Source organism: Zootoca vivipara, chromosome 13 (genome assembly GCF_965207765.1).
Source record: "Zootoca vivipara chromosome 13, rZooViv2.hap1.1, whole genome shotgun sequence".
Taxonomy (NCBI): Eukaryota; Metazoa; Chordata; class Lepidosauria; order Squamata; family Lacertidae; genus Zootoca; species Zootoca vivipara.
The window spans coordinates 22,081,232-22,108,265 of NC_142596.1; positions in this window are offsets into that span (position 1 = coordinate 22,081,232).

Here is a 27,034-nt window from a genome sequence, read left to right on the forward strand (position 1 = left end):
AGACGACCGTAATAAGCTTAGGAGCCAAATCAAATGACACTCAAAAATACAGCTTGCTTGGATTTTCTTTCTGGAACTCGAGAATCACAATCCTCAGCAGGAGATCAACCCTCGGATGAAGAATTTGAGGAGTGTTTGCTTATCTCTGTACTGAGACACAATGCCATCACATTCTCAGAGACCAACCAATTTAAGCATGCCATCCATGCATCGTTAGGCATGTCTAAGTTAGGTGTATTCTTATGGGACATCTCAAGGTTCTTGATATCAGTTTAGGGCAGCCATCCCCCAAACTGGTGCCTTGGAGATGTCAAAGACTAAATAGCCCAGCTGGCATAGCCCTGCTGACTGGGCCTGATGGGAGCTGAATTTCATAACATCTGGAGGGCACCAGGTTGGGAAATGTTGCTTTAGGAATTGGCAAACATCTGTTTCCAATCTGTCTCACTTTTGCATCTTTTTACACATAGGTGGCATTCACAACAGCAGTTTACTGCATTTCCCTGAAGTTCTCTGTTAACATACACATTATGTTTGAGCTTTCACACAATGTAAAAGCCACTTTCAGAAATCTAGTGGAATATAGTGGAAGTTTAGTGTTCATTTCTTTATCGCTTCCGGGGGGACGGGACTGTTTGCAGCCCCATTAAGCCAGAGAATGGTGGAAGATATGTGGCATTATTGGGGGGGGGGTGATAGACATATGATACAGGGCGGTGATACAGTTCTTTCCTGCTGTTTTCATGGGGGAATCATGGGGAAACAGAAGCAGGCATGTGAGGAATGGGTGGGGAGTTGCAACATTGTCCAGTGATGCTCATTGTTGTGTGAATAATATTTAGCGTAATATGCCAGTATATTGGTCAAAAACCCAAAGTTCCTAATGCAACAAGTGCTGCAGTGTGAAAGAAATGTTAGAAAGCAGAGCAGAAGCACTAGCATTATAATCAGGAACACAAATGCAATATTCCTCATGTCTGAATGCAACCATAATTCCATTCTTTTCCATTCCCAAATTAATCTGCAATTTGTGTTCTTTTTTTAAAAAGTCAACCATAAAATTCCATAAAAGCAGCAAGGGGTTTAAATAAAGGTAATGTGTACATTGCTGACTCAAGTAATCCTTCTTGACATCTTTTTTCCCCTAAGATATAGTCCATCTTCTGAAGGTCTTAATAAAGTTCCAACAGCAATTGGGAAAGAAATTTATTTCTAGCCGTGAATGTGGCATTTGAAAAGATAAGGTGCAAGATCCCTGGTTTCTCCTATGCCGCAGAAACATTGTATAATGCTGTATGTTGTCAGTAATGAGAACACTGGCGGGTTTTGAATCAGTAACCTGAGGAATGGCAAGATAAGATTCAGCTTTGTGTGCCACCAACATTCCTGACTAAAGGCAGCAGGGTGGTTGGGTGGTTGGGGGAGCTACAACCCACCTCAGCCAAAGAAGACCCCTTCCACCAATAGGCCAGAGTAGGTCAACTGATACCTTTTCACTCCCATCTTCCAGGTTGGCTTTTGCACTTGCTTATGGGATTGCAAGATTTCCTCTTTCTGTCTGCAGATCCGCTTCATAAACAAAAGCATGCCTTTGTCTCATCCCATCACACAGAAACTGGATCTTAAACACTTCGGAGCAAAATCAAGGGCAGGAATCATGTCCTAAAAATCAAACGATGTGGACATTGGAGAACCAGTTTGGACTTCGTCTCACATACATAAGCCATAATCCTCTATGCCTGCTGATTGTATCATTGAATAGGGGGTTAGAGTATTCTATAGCCTGCAGACGACCCTGGGGGAAAACACCCCTGTAGTAGTAGTAGTAATAATAATAATAATAATAATAATAATAATAATAATAATAATAATAATACAAAGAACTTTGTGCATTCAGTGTAACTTGATTAACTGTACATCTAAAAGGTATAATATGTGCACACAAACACAAAGCAATGGATAGGGAGGAAACATTTAATATCCTTATCCATTAAATGTTGTTCTGTTAACCTGTCAAAATGCCCAGCCTACTGATGGGGCTTCATGTGATGCAGGTCCTAAATATGTGATAGAAGTGGGAATGGGATGGATGTGCATCAATAAATTGAAGCTAAATTCAAGACAGATGGAGGTCCTGTGGGTGGGCAGTTAAGTCCAGGAACTGACAGAACAGGCTGCTCTTGATTGGGCTGGCACACCCATGGAAGGCGTTTAGGAGACCTAGTTAAACCATCATTGTCATCTGGGATCCAGGCAGCTAGGAGCATTTGTGCCCAGCTTTGGCTGTTGACTATGGCCTTTCAGAAGTGGATTCAGTTTGCCTTTAAAGGTGAACTTACTAATGTGCACCCTCCCAAACAATATGTCAAGCGAAACATAGCCATTCTTCAAAACGGCACTTCTCCAAATTTTTCAGTGCAGTTGCCCAGCCAAGTAGTGTGTATGAAAATTGCATACATAAGTGTACATATAAATGCATATGTTAATGAAAATAATATATGCAAATGCATTATATACGAGAAAACTTTCTCTGCAGAAATGTCAAAGTCGCATGTTAGGGCACTTTCATCAGTGGTGTGGAACCTCAAACCTGGGCTCAAATGTTCTCCTCAGGCCACACCCTTTGTCCCCAGGCCACATGCCTCAGTGCTCCTGCTTCATAACCTCCTCAAGTGTTTTTGCCAGGTCAGAGTGTGCCCCTGAACACTACAATGCCTCCTGCTTCCCTGGATGGAAGACAAAGAGGAATTTGTGTAGAAATTAGCCTATAGTGCAAAGAATTCACATTCGTGGCTCCACCCACTTTTGGATGTCATGACTGACATGATGCCCTCAAATATTTCTGCAAAAAAGTGGCCTTTGTGCTTCAAAAGCCCCTCCCCACAAAAACACATTGAGTTCAGGGCACTCAAAGATCATTTCAAAACTCAAGATCTGTGGATAATTTAATACGCAAATGAAATGAAGAATGGACTCCTTTGGGAGGACAAACAACAACAACAACAACAACAACAACAACAACAACAACAGCTCTTTATTACCTCTTTTACTTTGAATATTTATACAACCCTTTATGACAAAAAGAAGTCCTCAGAGCATAGCACAGGGCTGCTTACAGGCATGTTTCAGTACTAAGTTTCAGTGCTTACTATCTCAGTAGGGAAGCATGTCTATATCTAGAATCAGAAACCATGGCTTGAAGCTAGCTTCTTCCAAGAAACCCTATTTAAAGCTAAGCCATTTGTCTTGGTTTAGACACACTGTGGTTAGTTGAAAATGGTGACCAAGCTACCTTGTGGCCAAACTAAAGGAAGTGAAGAGAGTCTGAGGCCAGTTTACAAAACACTGAACTATGCTTAATATTACTTCTGAATGCAGCCAGTGTGGGGTACTGCTTAGATTAATATTAGCGGAGATCAAGGTTGAGATCTCCAGTCAGCCATGCAGCTCACTGGATTACTTTGAGTCAGTCCCTATTATCTCAACACAGCCTACCTCACAAGGTTGCCATGAGGATAAAATGAGGTAGAGTGAAGATTCCCTCCTAAAGCTCCTTGGAGGAAGGGGTGAGTTTAAAATGCTAAGATAAAATAACTAAAACACCTATTTGTTATGCAAATGGCATTTCACTCCATTTAAGATGAAGAAATGGTGCACAGTTATTTCAGACATATGTTGGAGTTGTATGAGACCATATGCCGAAAATATATGCATGTGGTGGGCATGTATGAAGAATCAGAAATTGTAGAAGGAAACAGAAGGAGTTGTTTTGGAACGTAAATGTGTATCTAGCAATATCCCTCATAAGAGTTCTGTTCAGATACATAAAAGAGTTAATTTTTAGGAAGCAACAGGGAATTGTTATACATATGAAGATGGCATCAAGTACTGCAGAGTGCTGTCAGTGGTTGACTATAAAGGTCAGGGTACAGAAGGTAGCTACATAGACAACTAGCTCTTTGAAGACTCCATTGGGAACCTGAACCTATATGCATTCTTTAGGATGTGTGCTGGGACTAGGGGTGAGAGGACCTGCCTTTTAGGTTTCTCTCCATTTGTTTTTTTTTTCTCATCTTAGGTTCTCCACATTTGCATGCAATTATTTTTTGAGATGTCATGAAAATTCATCAGCATTCTAGTGAAGATTCCTCCTAATGCACGCATGCTTGTATGTAATTTTGCTGAATATACCATTTTTGCAAAGCGATTTTAAGGAGGAGAGAGTGCTCTTGTGCTCAAGGCCTGTTTGCAAGCTTCCTAGAGGCATCTGGGTGGCTACTGTTGAGAACAAGATGCTAGACCAGATGGGCTACTCAGCGGCATAGCTAGCTGCCTGGCTGCCCGGGGCAGCAAACCCGAAGGCACCCCGCCGGAGGGCAGGGTATCCGCCGAGCCCATGTATCATAATGCACGGCACACGCGCACACAGGGGGCATGCGCCACGCTGCGGCGGCAAACCCCACGAGCAAGCTGCTGAGTGAGGCAGCCTCGGTTGCATAGGGGCTTCTCCATAGCAGCAGTGGCCATCAGAGGGCCCCCCCTCCCAGCCTGCTACCCCGCCCCCCTATTACTACGCCACTGGGGCTACTAGCACTAGCCTGATCCATCAGGTTCTTATAATGGACAATTCCCATAGTTGTTTCACAATCAATCCCTCTTTCCATGGAGTCCTGGCCATTGTAGCTCTGTGGGGGAATAGGGGGTCTACTCACAACTCTTGGCACCCTTAATAAACTAGAGTTTCCAGGATTCTTTGCATGGGGTGTGGGGGGGAAGCAATGATTGCTGAAAATGCCATGATACTATTTTAAATGAATAGTGTAGATAGATCCTTGGTTCAACAGTGGTGATGGAAACAGTGTCCTCCGCCGAACCAGAGGGCAGGAGGCTGGCTGAGGAGTTGCAGAGCAGGCCAAGTGATCCACACACCTCCATCCTCCAACATTTTGCTATCATTCCCCTCACCCCACCAACATCTGTCTTATTCTGTCAGATCCTAGGGCTACCCATGGATATGAGAACAGGTAATGGGATCAGAAAGCACTCTTGGAAATATCAAGAGCTACTAGCCATGATGGCTCTGTTCTACCTCCTCTGTCAGAGACAGTTTCCCCTTGAATATCAATTTCCAGGGTGCAATAGGGGAGAGAGATGCTTTTGCACTCACTCATGTGCTGCTTACAGGCTTCCCAGAAAACAGGATGTTGGAGCGGATGGACATTGGGTCTGATCCAAGAGACGTATCCTATGTTTTTATATATTGGGTGGTACTGTTATTAATTATGGATTTATAAGAAATCAATCTTTTCTTGGGGTAGCACCCACACGGAACTCCCTACCTATGGACATCACATGGTTACCCTGACTATATTCTTTTCAGTCCCTGCTAAAACATTTTTTGTTTGGGCAAGCCTGTCCAGTCATGTAGAATGCTGATGTGTGTTTTAGCTTATCATTGATTTAAATTATTTTTCAATATTTTAAATAGTTGCTTTTAAATGGTTTTGTTTGACTGATAACATTATTGGGGTTTTTCCTTTTCTGTAAACCGCTTTGAGATTTTGTTACAATCAAGCAGTACATAAATCTTGTGAAACAACAACAGTAACAAAATAAATACTAAGATGGCTTTAAAAACCACACACAAAAACAGGGTTCAATTCTAATTTTGTTTTCTTCCTTTTTCTCCATTTTCCTATGGAGTCCCAAATGCTGTCGATATTATGCATGGCACCAGTACTTGTGTGACTGAATAATATACAGTGCTGCCTCGCAAGATGAATTTAATTCGTTCCGCGAGTCAATTTGTTTTGCGAAAAATTCGTCTTGCAAAATGTGGTTTCCCATAGGAATGCATTGAAGTTTCTTTTCTTTTTTCTTTTGCCCATAGGAACGCATTAATTAAATTTCAATGCATTCCTATGGGAAACCGCGATTCGCAAGACGAATTTTTCGCAAAATGAATTCATCTTGCGAGTCACCATCAGATCGCAAGACGCATTCGTCTTGCGAAAAATTCATCTTGCAGGGTATTCGTCTTGCGAGCTATGACTGTAATCAGGGGTGGTGTGTGCAGAAAGAAAAGAAAGCCGACTTTTGTTGAACTTCGGCATGCAGAAGAGCCATGGTTCAGTGGCAGAGCATCTGCTTTGCATGCAAAAGGTTCCAGGTTCAGTCCCTGGCATCTCCAGGGAAGGCTGGGAAAGACCTGTGCCTGAAACCCTCAGGAGCCACTGCCAGTCAGGGTGCTCCTGTGAAGCTCTGGAGAGCTGCTGCTAGTCAGAGTGGACAATACTGAGCTAGATGGGCCACTGACCAGAAGACATAAGGCAGCTTCATAATATGGATTAGCAGTAGGTATAATTTACACTTTGTGCCCACCAGCACCCATGCACCCAAAGAAGCCTTCCCTGGCACTTACAAGCAGGGGCGGATCTCCTATGAAACTAAGGAAACAAGCTTCAGGGCCCCTAATCCTAGAGGGGCCTCAGAAGCGACTAGTCCACATAGCTTTTTTTTTAAGGGTCTGGTTTTTTTGTTGTGTGTATTTTAACAATCTCATAGTTTGAGGGTCAATAGCACAGACGTTGTAACGGTTGTTGTGAACAACCCCACTGAAGAAGATAACAGGGGGTACCCAGACTTTGTTGCTGGTTGGGAAGGGGGCCCCATAACAGTTCAAGCTTCAAAGCCCCCCACAAAATGTAGGTCTGCCTCTGCCCGCAGGTTCCTCTCCCCCTGTTTAAATTAGGCTTGAGAGAGGCACTCTATTGTCACCAGTAAAAGAGCTTGTGGTGTGCGTGATTGGTTGTGTGTGGTTTGCACATGCACCCACAGCCCCCCCCCAAAGGTCGGCAGCCCTCGATTTACACTCTTAGCTATGATGCTAATGAGGTTGGTGACATCCTTTTGCTTACACGATTCCCTTCATGACACCACAGTGTGTGTGTGTGTGTGTGTGTGTGTGTGTGTGTGTGTGTGTGTGTAAAGAAATGGTAGCAATACATATTCTTGCAGTGGCCGACTATTATTCTTGCAGTAAACCGACTAAGCAGAGTGTGTTCCCCCCCCCTCCGGTTTCCTTTGGAAGGGGCAGAGATGGTGACCCCCAAGATGGAGACCCCCACGTTTTAAATGAAATCTCCTGTATCTTCGCACAAGAGAAGCATTAATAATAAATTTGGAAGCCAGCAGAGTCTTAAGCTGATTTCTGACTCAATTCTGTACCTCAGCTGCGGGGACATGAACTACCGGCTCTGACACTGGCCTTTTTTTCTTCTCCTCCTTTTTTAAAGGGAACAAAGTCTCTCCACTCCTACCTTCCCTGTCCCCCTCCCCACCATTCAAATCTCATCTGAGAAGCAATGGAATGAAGCTGTCACTCAGGCCTGCTCAGGGACCTGTCAGCAAAACACTGAGTCTTTTCATTTTGATGGGTCAGCCCGCAATCCCCATGAAAGAGAAGTCCGTGCCATCACGGTTTTTCTTTCCACAGGAATCCTGAATTCTAATGAAACTCCAAATCGCTCAATAAAGGCAAGGGCACGAGGAAGTAATCCAGCCTAGATCGGAGCAAAATTTGTATTTTATCTGTGCTCGCTGCCCTCCCCTTCCAAAGCCTATTATTCTGGTGGTTTAGGTGCTTCACAAAGGGTTGCTTCCTTGCATTATTATTATTATTATTATTATTATTATTATTATTATTATTATTCCTTTATTTCTTTCTGCTCTTTTTTTCCTTCTTCTTTCCACCACTAGTGGGATAGAGATGTCCTTTGTCTCAATTCTACGGTGAGATTCGGTGGCGGTTCTAGGAAAATGAAAGTCTGTGGCAGATATTTTCTTGGGTAAATATCCACTATCAGCATTCGCCCCCCACCCCAATGTCTGGATTTTCACGTGCGATGCTATTGTCAATTTCTAATAGGTGAATGTGCGGTGAGAAAGAGGAATATCCGCATTAGCATGCTAGAAGAGGATCCCTTTCATTAACACTGTATAAACCCCAATGCTAAATCCTCCTCTCTCCCCAACTTTTACACTCAAGATTAGCTACTACTTATGGGTGATTTAAGATAGGAATGAAGGCTGATGGTGAACGATGGCAGGCCTGAAGCAGCATAATTTATAGGCAAGGCTGATGTATTCTCTTTAAAGTGGCTTTATTAACACATGTGCTTTATGTGTTTAAAATATGTATGAATTCACGGGCCCTTTTATGTCGCCTGCCGCTGAACACTTTGTTTATTTTAACAAGGGGATAATTGTATTTTACTAACTGTTTCCCCCCCTCTTTCTTTCCTCCAGTTGGTATCATTAAAGGAGATATAAGGTAGCTTGAACACAGAGCAAATGTCTGCTATGAAACCAGGACTTGCAGATTTGCATTTTATTTTGAGTTGACAGGTTAACTCGAAAGTAAGCCTTGCAATTCCAGTTATATTGTCTTTTTCCCTCTTCCCGGCACTTTAGCAATGCACAACTCCTTTGCAATGTGTGTGGTTATTTCCCCCCACTTATTTATTTTAAAAAGTAACTGTGTGATATGCTAACATCTCAGGAGGGTCACTGCATTTAGGGAAACTTGGAACAAAACAAAAATAGGTAAAATATTGTAGGCATCCTTTGTGAAAATAGAAGTGAAGCAGTTTAACAAAATAGTATATATGCAGCTACATTGATAGATTATCGGGTATTAAATGGGGGCTCCTCTTTCTTCAATGTAAGAAAACATGTTATAGGGGCTCTAATTCCATGTATCAATTAGTCCACAAGACAGTGTCAATGCTACAACAGCAAGTGCTACTCAGCACTTACATTTTTGAGATAACACACCATGCGCCTGGTCTCTGATGTTCCAGCAGTGCTCTGGCCTTCCTCCCCACCCTATAATTATGTGGATATTATTCAATCTTGCAGAATCACCACCTTCAAAGTCTCACTCTTCCTGTGTGTGGCATGACCCTGTGCAGCTCATCTCCCCAGGCTCTCTCAGTCTAAAGAGGATCCATTATAACCCCAAGGACTGGAAAACTCGGGTCCTATTAGGTCATGGCCCAAACACAATAGCAGCCATCTAGAGTCCATTCCTTATATATTTCTCCTCTAGTTTAGCTTTGGGAAAGGACTATAGGTCAGTGGTAGAGCATCTGTTTTGCAAGCAGAAGGTCCCAGGTTCAATCCCCGGTATCTTCAGGTGCAGATGTGCACAGCTCCTCGCTCCTTGAGCAACCCCATGCTCCCAATATTCAATTGTGTGGGGTTGTTGGGTGCTTGTGGTTGTTGTTTTTAACAACAACAACACCCAAACCCTAATCAAAGAGAGCCAAGAGGGAGGGGGCACATTGCATCTACTGCCCTCAACTGAAAGTGGGATGAAGCTCAATTCTGCAGGATGCGGCTTGCAAAGGAGCACCCTGAACCACACAGGTGTGGTGCTAAAGAGGGCAGAGGCACCAATCCTGCAAGGCACTGCTTAGGGGATGCAGTGTCTGGGAAGAACAGGGTCTGGCACTTGCCTTCTCCTGGGAAGACACAGCCTGCAGTCGGTTAGGTCTCCGCCTTTTCTCAGGGTTTCCCCATCCAATTCCTGCCTCTCTTTCTTGCCTGATGCCCCTCCCCCTGACAGCCCCAATTTGCTCTCGGTCATTCATCCCACACAGCAATCTGTGACTATCTCCAACTGACCCAGTCAATATCTGAATCCCTCTGAAAGGTCCAATTGGGGTTGTGTCTTGGCCAAACTGAAGCTTCTGGTGCATATAAGCTAAAGTAGGAGAATATGGGCTGAGATCAGAGCCAGATTTAGGTTTGATGAGGCCCTAAGCTACTGGTGGTAATGGGGCCCTTTATATGTCCAGCTGTCCTTTGTCAACAACAAATTGTTGCTGTTTTTTTTTTGTTGAATATATGCTACATGGTAATTTATGGACCTAATAGGTATCTAAAGTCATTTGCACATAACAAAATATGTATTTTATCAAAGTAATTGTTGAACTGAAATACAATTAAGAAGAATTACAGTGGTACCTCGTGTTACAAACGCCTCAGGTTACAAACGCTACAGGTTACAAACTCCGCTAACCTGGAAGAGTTACCTTGAGTTGAGAACTTTGCCCCAGGATGAGAACGAAAATTGTGTGCCGGCGGCGCAGCGGCAGCAAGAGGCCCCATTAGTGAAAGCACGCCTCTAGTTAAGAACAGTTTCAGGTTAAGAAAGGACCTCCGGAATGAATTAAGTTCATAACTAGAGGTACCACTGTATATTAAAAACACTGTTGCTGTATGTAAGGTTTTTTTAATTTGTTTTTTATCTTATATTTTGGAAATGTACATGCAGGGTTTGTTTTTTCCTTTAATTTTTTTTGGGGGCCCCAAGAGAGTGGGGCCCTAAGTTATAGCTTGTTTAGCTTATATGTAAATCTGGCACTGGCTGAGATATATACAGCATACAGTGATTTCATAGACAGGTACTTTTGACAAAAGAAAAAGAGTAGAGTATGTCATTAATAATTAGTGTTTTGTGAAATTCTTAGCAAGACAGCTGTGGGTATGTTGCTAATTTGACTGATGTTAGATTTGCTATTATTATTATTATTATTATTATTATTATTATTATTATTGCATTTATTACCCATAGCTCACTGACAAGTCCCAAGGTATGTTCGCTACTTACCCTGAATTTGAGAAATTCATGGAAGATAAGGCCATCAGTGGCTACTACCTATAATAGCTATGCTCTGCCTTCATGATAGGAGACAGTAATGTTTCTGAGTAACACTTGCCAAAAGCCATGGGGGGGTGGGGAGTACTATTCTACCTGGGTCCTACTTGCAAGTTTCCATAGGCATCTGGTTGGCCCCAATGAGAACAGGATGCTGGACTGCCTGTAGATGAGCCATTGGCTTGATCCAGCAAGCTTTTCTTATGTCCTTGTATTGTCCTAGCTCTGAGGTTCTTTGGATACAATTTTGTGAGACAGAATTTTGAGACCTGAACATTCCCATCTCTCTCCATCCTCCATCCAAGGCACTATTACAGTTCAAAGAAAATGTGGTGTGATCTCTTAGAGTAATCAAATGAAACTTTAACACACGGCATGATAAAAGTCTGTAATTTTATCAGGACAAGTTATTTCTTATTTACTGTTTTTCATCATTGTTTTCTCAAAATTTATCTTCTGTACCATGAAAATAAATAAAAACATTATCTTTTTTATTTTTTAAAAAAAGACATTCCTGATAGGCAAAAACATTTGAGGAGGGCATAGAACAGGGCTGCTGAGAGCTGTGGCCTAGGGAGGTCTGGGAAGAGCCCCAAGAAAGGCCTGGAGGGCAACATTTTGGCCCCCGGCTGAGATCCCCCACCCCTAAAGTAGGCACAAAGTAGGCCCTTCAAGATATGTTTCCATTTTCCAGTGCACTTCCTGCAGTCATTATAGCAATTCAAAAACTTTGTAATCGGGAGAAGCAAGTGTTTTATTTTCCAAAGGCATGGTTATAGGCTTTTAAAATAAGTTCTCAGGCTTAATTGCTATTGTGCTTTATCCCAACTGTATGAACACAATCAGAGACTTTAAGTTCACTCTAGCTATTTAGATATGGGCTTAAACAAGAAACATGCTATCTTAATTGTGGTAGGGAGGAGGTGCGATCACATTACCTACACATTATGGGCAAACTATTTCAAAGCAAAATGTTTTCTTGTTCTTCGTCAAGTGCCGCATGATTGCTGGTAGGGGGAAAAACAAACAAACAGTATGACAAATCCCTTTTGTAATGGAATTTTCCTCCTTTCAGGAGATCAGAACATATTTGCATTTGCAAGAAAGAATAATGTGATCATCTGCTTCAGGAAAGTAAGTTGAGATCAGTTGGGTTATGGATTGGGCAGATGTTTTGCTGGCAAGCCTTAAATGGAGATGCCATCTACTGTCTCTGAGATGGGAAAGAAAAATGAAATATATTGTATGTGTGTGGAGAGAGAGAGAAGAGAAGAGAAGAGAGAGATATTAGCGGTTGGGTTTATTCTGCTGCTGTGCCAAAAAAAACCTCCTGTTCCTCCCCATCAATTAATAAGAAAAGATACTGCATTTGGAAATTATCAAGGAGACAAGAGCATTTTGGTGAAAAATTTGTGGGTGGGGTAAAGGCCTTTTGATGTGCTTATGTTGCTTTCCAAATTGGCCAAGAGGTTTTTGCAAGTGTCCTTTCTTTCATTATTCAAATCATCTCACCAGCTGTCAGGGACCGTGCTGAGGAGGGCTGCACTGAGGAGGAATGGGGGGAGCCTCCCCCCTTCCCCTGCTCTGGATCCAGATGCCGAATCTTCCCAGGAGCAGGAGGACAGTATAGATTTGGAACATAGGGACATAGTTCAGAAGGCAGAAGCTGGGAAATACTGGATGGGGAACAGCTAGGAGAAGGAATACTGGAAGAGAGAGGGTTAACAGATTCACAGTCTCCGGACAGCATTCACCCCCCCCTCCTTCTCCAAAGTCATGGAGAGCTCAGAAAGTGTCAGAACAGAAAGCACAGAAAGCACAGAGGGTACAAGCTCAGATTACAAAACATAGGAGTGACATAGATTATGAGGGACAGAAGGGGGTAATCCTTAATTGGGAGCACCACCATTTCTAGGAGATGGGTTCTTTGTTCTCTCGCTGTGATTATTAAAGTTTCTAACTGGTAAGAAGACTCCTTTTCCTTTGTTCTGCTTATCTACTGCCATGGGGGGGGGGAGAGAAGCTGATTCCCTGAAGCCTGGCGCCAGTGGTCTAAAGTCTGCAGCTTCCCTTAGTACCCACACTTCAGTCAAAACCTAGGCAAACACAACATGAATTAACTCCTCCCATGGAAGGATTTTTTTCAGATCAAGAAGTGTGGGCAGTCAGGGAGGCTGTTGAATGCTATAGAAATCTTCACTGAGGGACACACATGTGCCACTTCCGGCCACTTTGCAATGATGTGAGATAAGCTTAAAAACCCTTATTCTCAAGAAATGCTCAAGCACCATGAAAATGAGGCAGGGGGGAAAATGGAAGCCTCTTTGGAAGAGGAAAAACATTTTTAATACAATGGAAGCCTCTTTGCCAAGTTGCCCCCAAGATTGAGGGGGCCCAGTGTACATTGTGTGCATGACATCACATCATCTGAAGGAGGCCAAGCGCTCCTCTGCCCCCTCAACATTAAGGGGCTCTGGCCCCCTTCCAACAAATATTGAGGGGGGGCAAGAGACACGCCAGCCCCCTAAGTTGGCTTCCCTGAATGGAGGACAGTTTTGGGTGCAACACTAGTCTATGTTGCAGTTTGTCTGTGTAAACAGTTTGTATACTGCTTATCACTAACTTCATGGTGTACAATGAAGTTACAAAAGAGATATGAAGGTTAAAATGAATGACAATGAACCAGAAAACCAGAAAAGCTTACTTAAAATGCCTGCTGGGTTTTTCCCCCCTAACTGAAAGACTTCAGCAGTTGCCAGTAGGTTCAGTAGGTAGGGGGCCTTTCTAATCTCAGCTGGGAAGAAACAGAACTGGGTCCACAATACTGAACCCACAGCTCCTGGTGGATGTGAGCTGTGAGTCTAAGCCATGGGACACCACTAACAGTGACTCCTTCAAAAATCTCAGTGATTGGGCAGGAATATAAGGAATCAGGTGGTCCTTGAGTTTTCCTGGACCCAAGGAGTTAATCGCTTTGTAAATTAATAGGATGGTTTTAATATGGACCAATAGCATATGGCCAGCTAACCGGAATATGGTATACTAACACTCAAAAGGTATATTGGTTTTATACCAATTTAGCTGTCATTGTGACTTTCAAAGAACCCTGTATAGTTACTGTCCTTCAGTGAAGATGGTGAGAATTCTCAGTAAAGAAATTCCCAAAAGTCTCAAGGGGTCTTGTAATTCCCTCATAGACCAAAATAGGTAGAGGGAACCAGGTTGGCAAAAGCTGTTGTAGACCATGATATAGAATTCAGCTAGGCATACTGGCATGCTGGGAGACTAACTAAAAACATATTGGTGCAGCTGGGCTTGTAAGTGATCCTGCAACAACTTTCTAGATAATAAATCATTTCCATGTGACAATCAAGTGAAAACATTGTCTTTCTTAAGTATTCCCCAGAATATATGGAGAAACTGTAATTTCAATTCTAATGGTTTAATTAAGCAATTAAAAAGTATGGCATATAATCGACTAAAAACATTTAATCATCTGACACCCTAAGACTTCAGTGTTTTGGTCTGAACAAGCATTTTTTTTATTTATCCCAAAGACCCTTTTCAAATTGAAATCAGACTGAAGGTCTTAAGAGACCAAATCGATGGCTGCAGATTTTAATTAAGGTGGGAAGAATAAGATAGTATTAAGGAAGAGAGATTTGGTGCACTGCATGATTGATTGACCAAATGAACCTCAAACCTTTTAACAATGCAGCCTGGCTTCCAATATCATATCCCCCCCTCTCCCTTTCCATTGCTTTCATCCAGTGACTGCTAATGTACAGGAGCTTGGATGCATGCAGAGTTCCATGTGCCCAGATAGTTCAGTGGCAGAAGCCAACTATTAAGAACATAAGAAGAGCCTGGTGGATCAGGCCCATGGCCCATCTAGCCCAGCATCCTGTTCTCACAGAGGTCAGCCAGGTGCCTAAGGTTCAGGCAATCCTTATGAAAGCCCAATTTTGTACCCTAAAGTAGGAGTAGAAAGCATAGTGTATTGGGTATGTTTTTCTCAAGGGTGCTGGTAAGCTTGACGCTGGATTACTGCAATGTACTCTCCATGGGGCTGCCCTTGAGCCTACTCTAGAAGCTCTAGCTGGTGCAGAATGCAACGGTGGAATGCAATGGCTAGACTGAGGACGAGGGCAGACAGCTGATAACTTGAAACACTTCCCAGCTCGATCACTGAGACTTCTGTAGGAAGTCTTGTGTAGGAATATCGTTGGTTGTTCGCCTTGTTAGTGAAACTCATCTGAGCTCAACAGAAGTCTGAGCTTTTAATGTTATTGGCCCAGTCCTGTGGAATGCTCTTTAGCAGGCATCTTCAGAATCAATTTCTTAAAGTTACAGGTAGGTAGCCGTGTTGGTCTGCCGTAGTCGAAACACAATAAAACACAATTTAAAAAATTCCTTCCAGTGGCACCTTCAGTGTGTATCTGAAGAAGTGTGCGTGCACATGAAAGCTCATACCAATAACAAACTTAGTTGGTCTCTAAGGTGCTACTGGAATGATTTTTTTAATTTAATTTCTTAAAGGTTTGCTGAAAAAGTTTCTATCCTGCTGGGTTTGTACAGACAATTATTTCTATAAATTTGGTTTTAATGTGGTTTGCTTGTGTTTGTGTGTTTGCTGCATACTGCTTTCACTTTTTTAAAATGAAAGTGTAGCAAATTAGTAAGTAAGTAAGTAAGTAAGTAAGTAAGTAAGTAAGTAAGTAAATTTGATCCTTGTCATAATTCTTAAGGTAGATTTTTCCTATGAGACATCACAATTTTCCCAAGGCTGTCTAGGGCAGGACTGAAATGTCACTATGCTCTTACAGTGGCCAAGATTTGAATGCAACAGCTCTCAACCTACACGTGATTCCCAGCTACTGGGATGCAGACGCATACTGCCTCTGACAATGAAGGCAGAAGACAGCCATCATAGGTAGTTGCCATTATCAGCCTTAACCTCCATCTGTTTGCCTATTTTACCTCCATGACTGAGATATTCCAAAGTATTTGATTCTGGAAACTTCAGTTTCTCTAGTGCCTCTGTTCCTGTGCAACATGGAGATGAGGATAATAATGTCCTTAACAAGAACACCAGACCTAGAACATAGCCATTATGGTTAGTAGCCATGATCCTCCATGAGTGTTTAGTTTGAATGTCCAAAGATGGCTCATGATCAGTCTGGTGCAGGGTGGCACCATGTTTACTAAGTCAGATCAATCTCCTATCAGTATTTTTAGTCCATCTTGTCTTGAAGCCATTGGCTCAACTGCTCTGATGTCACATGGACCCTATGGAGACTGATGATATTTTGGAATGAATGACTGCCATTGGGTTAATCATGGGAGGGGACTAAACATCTGTATCTTTAATACTGGAGAGATTTTAGATGTACAGCTCTTCAGACCAACTAGTAAATCATGTCCATTAAACTGCATGGGTGCTTCCCCTGAACTATCAAATGATACCTAGTGGGTGAAAAATTGTTTCAGCATTCCCTTAGCCTTTTAAGAAAAGAAATGTGTCATGTTAGTTAGTTAGGAAGCGTCACATTTTAGGTAGCATTAGGACTGGCCCCCAAAAAGGATGCATAATATAGTATCATCCAAATAACTCATAATCCTATTGAAAACAATCTCAACTTCCATTTTTAAGTTTCTATCCCTTAAAAGCCTGTGAGGAATTACTGGCGACATTTCAGAAGCTACAAGTCATGTTGGACATGATTTCCAGAGGTTAGATAGTGGGAGAAGCAACTCTGCTGAGAAAGTGGGATAGAAATTCGTAGGTGGGAGGAATGGGTGAATGTATCAATTTCAGTTTGACTCAGTTTCTCAATTTTTCCACATTTATTCATCAGTTCCCACTTGTTTAATTTTAGAGCTCTTATGAAAACTCACCAGCATTTGAGTGGGGATTTCTTTTAATATATACTTCTTTTGTGATTTTGTCTATGATACTTTTTTTTTGCAAAGCAGTTTTTCTTTATATAACACAGTTGTTTATTTTATTTCCACCAATCCATGCATTTTTATGCACACTTTACTTTAGCATGTGCATTTTTGTACACATTGCTTGGTGGGAGAACTGCATTGAAAAATTCAGAAAAGTGCACATTTTGAATGCTAGTTCTGTTACTGTTCATGCATTGTTGAGAAAAGTCTGAACTATATAGGTTTGCTATTAAATGAGAATCTGAATCACCTTCCTCTTCCATCCCTAATGTGTGTGTATTGTGCAGGGGTGACCATGCTGGGCAACTTTAATTTCATAATTTATACAGACCATATAATCCAGCTTTTCTTTCTCATGGAATTGGCTTACCTGCTTGCAGTGGGTGCAGTGGGCTAGACACAGTTTGTTTGTTTTTAAGTAAATGGTAGGAAGCCCTGTTTTAAGAACACTATCTCTCAACAAAAACACCCAGTCTCTTCCTTAATATCAGCCAAACATTGCAACGAAGCATTATCAGGCAGTACCGACGTATCCTCAACAGCACACCAATTTTGCCTCAACGTCCCCTGCCTCCTCATAATTGGTTACGATGACGTTCGATTGGGGAGGACAAGCGAGTGCCCCTCTCCCGTCTCCTCACAGTAGGCTCTGGAGCCCTGAAAGGGTTAATTGGCATCTTAAGAAAAAAAGGTAATTGTAAAGAAGAACAGCCAGGGTTACCCCCAGAATTGTGGGGGCCGACACACAGGTCTCCCACCCACTGGAGCCTCTCACATCTTGAAGAGCTGGCTGAAGACAAAAGCGGAGACCACTGCTGTTTCTTCATTTTCACATTCAGTGAAATGGCTAACCTCCCTCTGGTCTCCCTCGCCTGTGCATGTACCACGCACTCTTTTGAGTACACCCTATCAAGCTGGCTGTTACAATCAAGTGCATGTGTCTTGACTGTGAAATTATCTCTGTGTTGCGAGCATGGCTATAAATGTGTGGTACCTCTCTGTGTGTTTGTAATTCTACATAATTTGTGCCAAATCATTGCGTCTGTGTGTGTGTGTGTGTGTGTGTGTGTGTGTGTGTGTGTGTGTGACAAATAGATCAGAGACTGTTTTTAACAAACTTGACTAATGCTACATACATAGTGACAAGCCACGTTTATAAAGGGCTAAGATTGTCACTGTTTTAGGTGAGACTCAATCACATACTTGCAAATTCAGGTTGTACAATTCTAGGGAGCTCTTGCATGACAAACCTGATGCAGCAAGGGTGATGACTTTTGCAACAAGGAAAGTGACAGAGAAATGTATTATTACACACACACACACACACACACACACACACACACACACACACACACTTTAATGCATCCCCTCCCATTTTCGCCAAGGAGCTCAAGGGAGCAGATATTTGACCATACACCAACATCACTGAGGTCCAATGGAGCCGATTCAGAAGAATGGAAATGGTCCTGGGAATAGTCAAATGTGTGACTCTACCCAATCAGGGATCATGTACAGGAAATGATGCTGTCACTGTGAGCAATGCCTCCCAAATACATAAAGACTTCCATTCCCCTTTGAAGAAGTCTAAAAAATAAATAAATGTCAAGAGGTTTTCAATATGGATTAAATGTTTGTGTGGCATGGTCCCATTCTGGGCTGAGCTCTACATTCTATTCTATTGCTCTACCCTTTGCAAGAAGTCCTGCTGCTTGCTAATGGTCTGCATCTGGAGCAAGAAGAAGGTGTCCCCATTCTAATTATGTCCCAGGCTACAGACCATTTAATTCACCCCTCAAAACTGAGTGGTGTCCATTGAGAACTATGCCACTCCCTCTCTGTATATCTGCCATTGATGGCGACTACACTACTGTATAGCCATCTTCGGGCACTCAAAAGATTGCAAAAAAGTCACTGGATGTCAGGTGACCTTCAAGATCCAGTTACCTACCCCTGTTTTAAACACATGTAAGGTGTATACAATTCTGCTTAGCAACCCCTAAGGCTGATGTTCCACTTTTGGCACAAACAGAATTGTTGTAACATTGCCCTTTTTCTTGTCCCTGTCATAAGAGACTCCTTTTATAAAATAAAAAAAATGATCCAATTTGTACTCCCTTCGCAGGTGTTGTCTTTCACAGGAGGGACCCAGCAAAAATTCTCTGGCACTAAGGAAGTTGCTGTCCTCTAGAATTCTTTCCCCTTTGACACAGACAACTTCCTTTCCTTGTGAGGATGGCTTAATGTGTTATAATTGAAACAATTTTATTGTCTAAAGCTGTTCATTCTAATGTTTCAATGACGGAAAAAATACTGGTCAATTTGACAACTTAATGCGACATTCGTGGTCATTTGAACTCCTTTCTGCCATTGGGTGCTGCAATTGCTCATCACTCCACCTTACCCCCTCTTTTGATCCCCACAAGAGGATGTAAGTAAATAAGAGTGTTAAGAGGACAGGAAGGGATAGGGAATCTTTTTGTCATTACAGGTGGCTGCAAGTTTGGCTAACTGGTGAAATGTCAGCAACAGCCTTTGCCAACCTAGTGCCCTCCAGATGTTTTGGACTACAACTCCTATCAGCCCCAGCTGATGAAAGTTGTAGTCCAAAAGGTAAAAAGGTAAAGGTAAAGGACCCCTGGATGGTTCAGTACAGTTGAATTCAACTTTGGGGTGCGGCACTCATCTCCGCTTTCGGGCCGAGGAAGCCAGCATTTGTCCACAGGCAGCTTTCTGGGTCATGTGGCCAGTATGACTAAACCGCTTCTGGCACATGGAACACTGTGACAAGTGCCAGAGCACACGGAAATGCCGTTTACACCTGGGGGGAACCAGATTGACAAGCCTGGTCCAAGGAAACCTCTGGGAGGAAAGAAAAATAGGTGGATGTTAAGTACCAAGATGTCAAATCTATATCTGCAGTTCTCCTTTAAGAGCTGGCTTGGAATCATAGCTAAAAGTGTGAAGTGGGGAACCCTAGTTTAGATCTCTGAACTTCCTCAGTGGCCTCAGATAAACCACATTTTACAATATGGAGAAAATAATACTGCCTGCATTCCATGTCTCTTGTGCTAGGAAATGGGTTGAGAAGAGTTTTTCTCCCTCCTTCATAACACTAGAACCTGGAAGATTCAGGGCAGATAAAAGCAGGGCTTCTTTCAGCCGGAACTCACTGGGACTCAATTCCAGCACCTCTCAGGTGGGCACCATTGCCATTATAATCAGAAAAAGGGAGTTCATGGTGAGCACCTCTTTCTCTAGAAAAATAGCACTGGATAAAAGGAAGTACAGTGGTACCTCGGTTTAAGTACACAATTGGTTCTGGAAGTCTGTACTTAACCTGAAGCGTACTTAACCCAAAGCGAACTTTCCCATTGAAAGTAATGGAAAGTGGATTAATCGGTTCCAGACGGGTCCGTGGAGTACTTAAACTGAAAGTGCTCAAACCGAAGTGTACTTAAACCGAGGTATGACTGTACTTCTTCATGCAGAGTGTAGTTAAAACTAAGGAACTCGATCCCACAAGAGGCAGTGACAGCTACCAACCTGGATGGCTTTAAAAGAGCATCAGACAAATTCATGGAGGAGAAGGCTATCAGTGATGGCTATGCTTTGCCTCCATGGTTAGAGGCAGTAATGTCCCTGAAAACCAGTTGCTAGAAACCAAAGGAGGGGAGAATGCTCTTGTGCTTCCGTCCTACTTGTGGGCTTCCCAGAAGGCATTTGGTTGGCTGCTGTGAGAACAGGACACTGGACTAAATGGGCCATTGACCTGATCCAGCAGGCTGTTCTTATGTTACAAGACAATGTGTGTGGAAACACTCTAAAACACATGGGGGAGGTATCTAGAGGATGACAGCAATGATTTTAAGAAAAAACCCTGCTATATCAAAGACCTAAAACATCCCATTTCACACAGTGGCAAGAGAAAGGAAGGAAGGACCAATTGCACAGAACAGCCTTTTAGGTGTAGTGGTTAAGAGTGGTAGACTCGTAATTTGGTCAACCAGGTTCACGTCTCCGCTCCTCCACATGCAGCTGCTGGGTGCCCTTGGGCCAGTCACACTTCTCTGAAGTCTCTCAGCCCCACTCACCTCACAGAGTGTTTGTTGTGGGGGAGGAAGGGAAAGGAGAATATTAGCCGCTTTGAGACTCCTTCGGGTAGTGATAAAGCGGGATATCAAATCCAAACTCTTCTAGGTGTACAAGAATTCAATTAACCAAAAACATTGGGGTTTAACATGTTTCCGTAAGAGTTCTTCATATTTACTCAAACTCAAGAATCCCTGTAAATTATAGCTGATGCAATGGCGCTTCTCCATTGTGATTTTTGTATACCAACCAGATTTTAATGATGTGTTATTGATGCTTTGTTATAGGGCAAAAAAGGGTCCAACCAACCTCAGTCTGCCCTCAACCAGCTGCCTTTATATTTAACACCTGCCCAGAGGCCTTCCTTCTGCTTAGTCTCAGTGTTGCCCTTGTAGAAGTAGGAAAGAGGAAAGGGACAAACCTAGAGTAAGTGGCTCTGTCTGTCATTGGCTCTGGCTCCACCTACTGTTGTCATCTGTCCTTCTGGTCTCAATGAACACCAGCCACCACTGCAAGACGTTCATCAGATGACATGCTGGCCCAATGTTTTTTAATGCCTGGATGGAACCCCCAATCAAACTCTCTTCCTCCCCCAGCACCTATCAGTCGCCAGTTCCTGCCTTCATCCCTCATCACCCCCACCCGAGACTTTTGAGCTCAGGGTCATGGGTTCAAGCCCCACATCGAGCATTGCAAGGGGTTGGACTAGATGACTCTCGTGGTCCCTTCCCATTCTAAGATTCTATGTGGTGCAACTTGAAGCAGGCCACTTCATCTTGTTTCATGGCAGGCGCCAGCGCTGACTGGGAGACATCAACCAAGTAGCTTCTTCCCAGCTTGACTTACCTCACATGCAGATGATGAGAGAAGCATTGCATCATGGACCCACCTAGGACCGGCTCTTCCATTAGACAGACTGAAGCAGTTGCTACAAGCAGCTAATTTTGGATATCATGAACGGGCAGAGGAAATATATTGTTTTATTATTATTATTATTATTATTATTATTATTATTATTATTATTATTTCCAGGGAGAGGCACTTGTGGAATTTTCTCTCTCAGGTATCAAAAGATGTTGGCTAGCTTTGGTCACTATGTACTTTGGTTTGGAGTGGAACAGGGGGCCTCAGGCAGCAAAATTGTCCTGGGCTGCCTCTGGGCTCCCAACTTTCTTGACTACTTCACACATGCCTTTTTTGCTAAAGTAAAATGTCCCCAAATGCTGCAACCTTTCCTTACAGGGAAACTGAAATTTATTTGATTGATTGATGGTGATTGATTGATTGAAATTTAGGCACCACTTGATTACAGAAAACAAGCAGTTTGTGTGTGTGTGTGTGTGTTGTGTGTATCTCAAGGAAAAAATATCACAACCCTACTTTAAAACATACAAAAGTTAATATACTAAATCCGATTAAAATTACCTCGACTTTCTAAGCATCTGGAGGTAGGTTTGCCTGGATAAGAATGTTTTTAACATTCAACATGACTGTGCCCACGTAATATGTGAGCTACCTACCTACAAATAATTCTTCTTAAATCAAACAATGAAATAAATTATGCACAATGTGAAAATAAGCCTTTGGGGAACCTATCAGGTGTACTTTGCACATGCTGAGAAAATGTAAGCCCTCAGACCAAAGAAAGGGAAAAGTCAAGAGGTAAATGCTAAGTTGCAAACCCATACAGTGCAAACTATAGTGCTTCCCTTTGCACTATCGTGTCAATGTCTAGATTTTTCATTTAATGGTATATGTTATGGCCAGGGTAGTCAACATGGTGCTCTACAAATGTTACTAGACTTGTATTCCTATCAGTACAAGTGAGCTGGGATGGCTGGAACTATAGTCCCATAGCATCTAAGGGGCTACCTCATGTTATGGGTTAGAGCAGGGGTCAGCAAACTTTTTCAGCAGGGGGCCGGTCCACCGTCCCTCAGACATTGGGGGGGGGCTATATTTTAGGAAAATATATATGAACAAATTCCTATGCCCCACAAATAACCCAGAGGTGCATTTTAAATAAAAGCACACATTCTACTCATGTAAAAACATGCTAATTCCCAGACCACCCACGGGCCGGATTTATAAGGCGATTGGGCCAGCCCTGCCCCCCCGGGCCTTAGTTTGCCTACCCATAGGTTACAGTCAGATGTGTTGTTGTTGTTTTAAGTATCCACACGATAATTGAACATCTTGGCTTGGATTCTAACTATGCTTCTGAGAACAGAAAGGTTTCTTCTTTCCCAGGATTAGGATCAAGATCCAGCAGGAAGGGGGGGGATTTTTTTGCTAGTTCTCCCTTACACATGTAGTCCCAACACACTGTTTACAGAGGTGCTCGAGGTCTCTAAAGCGTATTTCCTGGTGAATACAAGGGACTCTGGGTGAGTCCTCTACTGAGGAGGACTGTGAAACTGGTGGATATTGCTTCTCCCTTTCCACTGATGGAAGAATGATCCTCAGGGGAGGCTCTGACCAGCAAAAATAAACTCGGGATCCAACATGATGATGTTAATAGTAGTAGTAGTAGTAGTAGTTATATCATGTATCAAGTGCATTTCCCCCCCAAAGCATACAAAATGCTTCACAGTTATTGTGTCAATGCTTACAACAATCCGGCAACATGGACTTATAATTCAAAAATTCAGAAATTAGCCATTGATTAAAGTTTGAAGCAAGATAGCTTGCTGGATTGGTCTGCTACAGAAAGGATTGTCTTATGAAATTGGCAGGAGTGCCTAGAATTTATGCAATACCAATTGCACAAATATCCTTGGTTCTGTTATGTGGAAAGTAATATATCCCACCTTCTGGGTAAAGAGGCTTTTTGAGTGGGCTTTTTTTATTTTTGCTTCCGGTGCACATATGAGGATCCCATTAATGGGGGACTGGATCTAATGATTCTGGGGACTGAAAGTGTGAGGTGGGCACTGTAAAGTAGTTCTTTACAGACATGGCCTCCTCCATCACTCTTTGGTCCATCTCTTTGAGGATAGAGGCTTACCTTGTACGCCAGTAAGAGAAGAGAGGAAGGAGAGGAGATATCAAACAATCCCGCAAACACACATCAGAGAGATTATGCAAGGAGGCGATTGGTTTGGGGTCTTGTTTTGTGGTTTTTAAGCGCTCCCCTGACTTCTCTACCAAAGTCTTGGTTGGCGCTAGGTGAAGATCAAAAGGAAATGTTCTCTCAGTGTCATTTGTGGCTTGGCCTGTGATGTTTTCTCCTCATCTTCGTCAGAATCAAAGAATCTTAGTTTGAGAGGCCGCAGGGTTGTGTGTGGGGTGGGGGGAGGTGAGAAGAAGGGATATGGGGAGGGAAAACCACGTCCCTTTAAGAAACGAGATCATCTGTTTCATTACTATGCAGCATGAGTTGCCAATTGACCAGGCTACAAATGTACATCTCCCTATCTTCATCTTCACTTTTCTCTATGAATATTTTAAAAATGTGTGTGTCTGGCCATTTGGGATTGAAGCAAAGGCTTAGCATCATACAACCTTCCCACCCCCACCCACATTTTTATCCTTTAACTCAGGGCTTTCCTCTCAAACCACCCACCCCGTCCCTCTCCCCTCCCATTTTCTTTTCTCTTTTCCAGGGTGTCATTAAAAATCCAGTGCCAAGAGTAGAGACTTGGCAAGGTTTGTGATATAATTTGCAATCTGCAGTATTTGCTGGCTAGGCCTCAGCATGCCCCCCCCAACACACACACACACACACACACACACACACACACACACACACACGTCTTCCCCATAGACATATTCTCCCCCTCCTTCCCTCTCTCTCTCTCTCTCTCCTCTCTCTCTCTTTTAACCAGCCTGCCTTCTAGAGTCAATAGGGGGCATCCCTCAACTGTCTAAAAGAAAAATAGGAGAATACTAATTAGAATTCTATTGCTAGCCGCCTCCCAGTTGCTGTGCTTATAGATTTCAGGCTTCTTTTGTCTGAATTAAATTGCCAACTTTCTCTCTCCCCCCCCCCCCGCCCCGCCACCCCACCTTCAAACCCCTTTCCTTCTTTGCAATGAGAGAGAACGAATGGGTGCCTGATTTGACTGAAAGAGAGGCGAGAAGGGGTGGGGAAAGGCCTTAGCTGTGGGGGTGGGGGTGGGAACGGAGGAAATGTTGGAATTGTGTTTAAATATTCCTGGTATTTTTTTCTTTCCAGGGCCTGGTTCCGTCTTTCTGGCTGGCAGGGTTGCCGAAGAGAGTGGAAAAGCAAGACGGTATTGGTGGTGGCGGTGGGGGAGAGTTAGATTGGCATGAAGCGAAGACACATTGCCCCCTCGGCCTGACACTGAAATTCTGAGGAATAGGCGGCGTGCGTTTCCCCAGCACTAAGCCAGATGGTTCAAGCTTGTATAAAACCTTGGGATGAGATCACAAGGCTTGTTCATAGCAGAACACACAACATCTACTGTTATTCTGTTAATACCTCCTTTTGTGTGCCGTTGTGGGAGGCAAAGAGAGAGAGAGAGGGTGGTGAAGCAAGTGGGGGGGAGGCCAACCAAGATGTCATAAACGCAAAGGGACAATATCATTTTTAACATTAATTTGTCTTCATAACCAAGGTGTTTTTTTAAAAAAATAAAAAATAAAAATAAGATGATGGAGCCTTAGTCGATAAAAATGTCACAGTGAACTGTTAAAAAGTTTCACGGCTAATATGGTTTGCGTGGGCATGCAATTTTGTGAGTTGCCAAGCGAGATGTTTAACGAGAAAGTTCCCCCAGCCCAATACTTGCAATGTTTTTATCTTTCAGTTGTGGAGCAAAAATAGTTCAATGGTTGCCCTTTAAGACAAAAACAAAAACAGAGGAGTGTCATCAAATCTGGATAGGAATAAAGAGAGGGCCTGCAGTTTCCCTGCTGTTTCATTGGAACTGGATCCAACTCTAGATGTTTAACTAGCACTGAGGAATTCTCTCTGACATCGGTAATATTTTTTTTCTTGACACAGGAGCAAAGGTTCCATCATATTTGCATTTTGTTAGGTATATATAGCAAAGCTCTGGTTATTTTGACCAAATTGGCTGCGTGTTTGCAAAACACTTTGGAATTATCTTTCCAATCATCTTTCCAATTGCTTTATCCCACCACACCACACCCCCACCAAAATTGTTTTGTTTTGTTTTTTCAACATATATGCAGCACCACTTTGCTTCTGTATTGTTGGGTCTGCTAATTGTCTTTATATGTGATGAAGGGCGCTATAAAAATTAATAAAATGATGATGATGATGATGATGATGATGATCCTTCACTAGATGAACTTTTATTTGGAGTTGAAATTTCTGTACTTCACATAACTGCATTTGCGGGGGGTGGGCCTTAAAACAAAATGGGAGTGTGCCAGTTTGCTTTGATAGTGTACATGAATTAGACTGGGATGAGAACTTGTTTAAAATGTTCATTAGGCCTGATATTGCTGTGTAATAATGCTAGCTTGTATGTGTTCCCTCGCTCCGAACATGGATTCTATGCAAACGTTTAAAATATTCTACTTAACAACTGTGGCGGCATTTTATTGCTTTAATGGCAAACCTGATGAGAGATTGAAACCTTGGCCTAAGAACAGTAAACCTCAATGTCTGACACACAAACACACACACACACCTTGCAGTATTTGCCCAGACATAATAAAAAGTGATATTTTCCATTTCACACCCTTTTCCCCATTTGACTCTATTTTTCCTCGTATTGCATTTGTTCCCAGTGCATTAAAGCACACACATGCTTGCATTAAAAGCACACTATTCTAAAATACTAGCTCAACAGATTTTTTTTTTCTATTTGCACATCAGTGATAAGATCATAAAGGAATGGGGAGGGTGGGGGTGGAATTTCAGACATAAGCTATTTTCCACCATCAGCTCTTGGGACTGCTATATTTTTAATTAACAGTGTGTAGCACTGTAACCTTTCCCAGCCTTCATGCTGCATGAATATTTTATTTGCATTACTATAAAAGTCCACAAATAATTTGATTATTGTGTGTAGTATTTGACAATTGCATGTTTTTGAGACATGCATTTAGGGGCATCGCTTCTTAAGTCCTTAAGTAGCACATAGCTCTCCAACAAGCCGTGGTGCCTTGATGTTTACAGTATCATAGGAAACCCTGGAGCCACGCATGCCTCCATCTCTTTGAATTACTTTCCCAATTCCGAGCCTCCACAGATCCGGCCCTCCTTTATCTGTTCTTGTTATAAAAAGTGGCAGGAGGCAGAGCGGCAGAATGACCCACAAGATGGCACCTGTC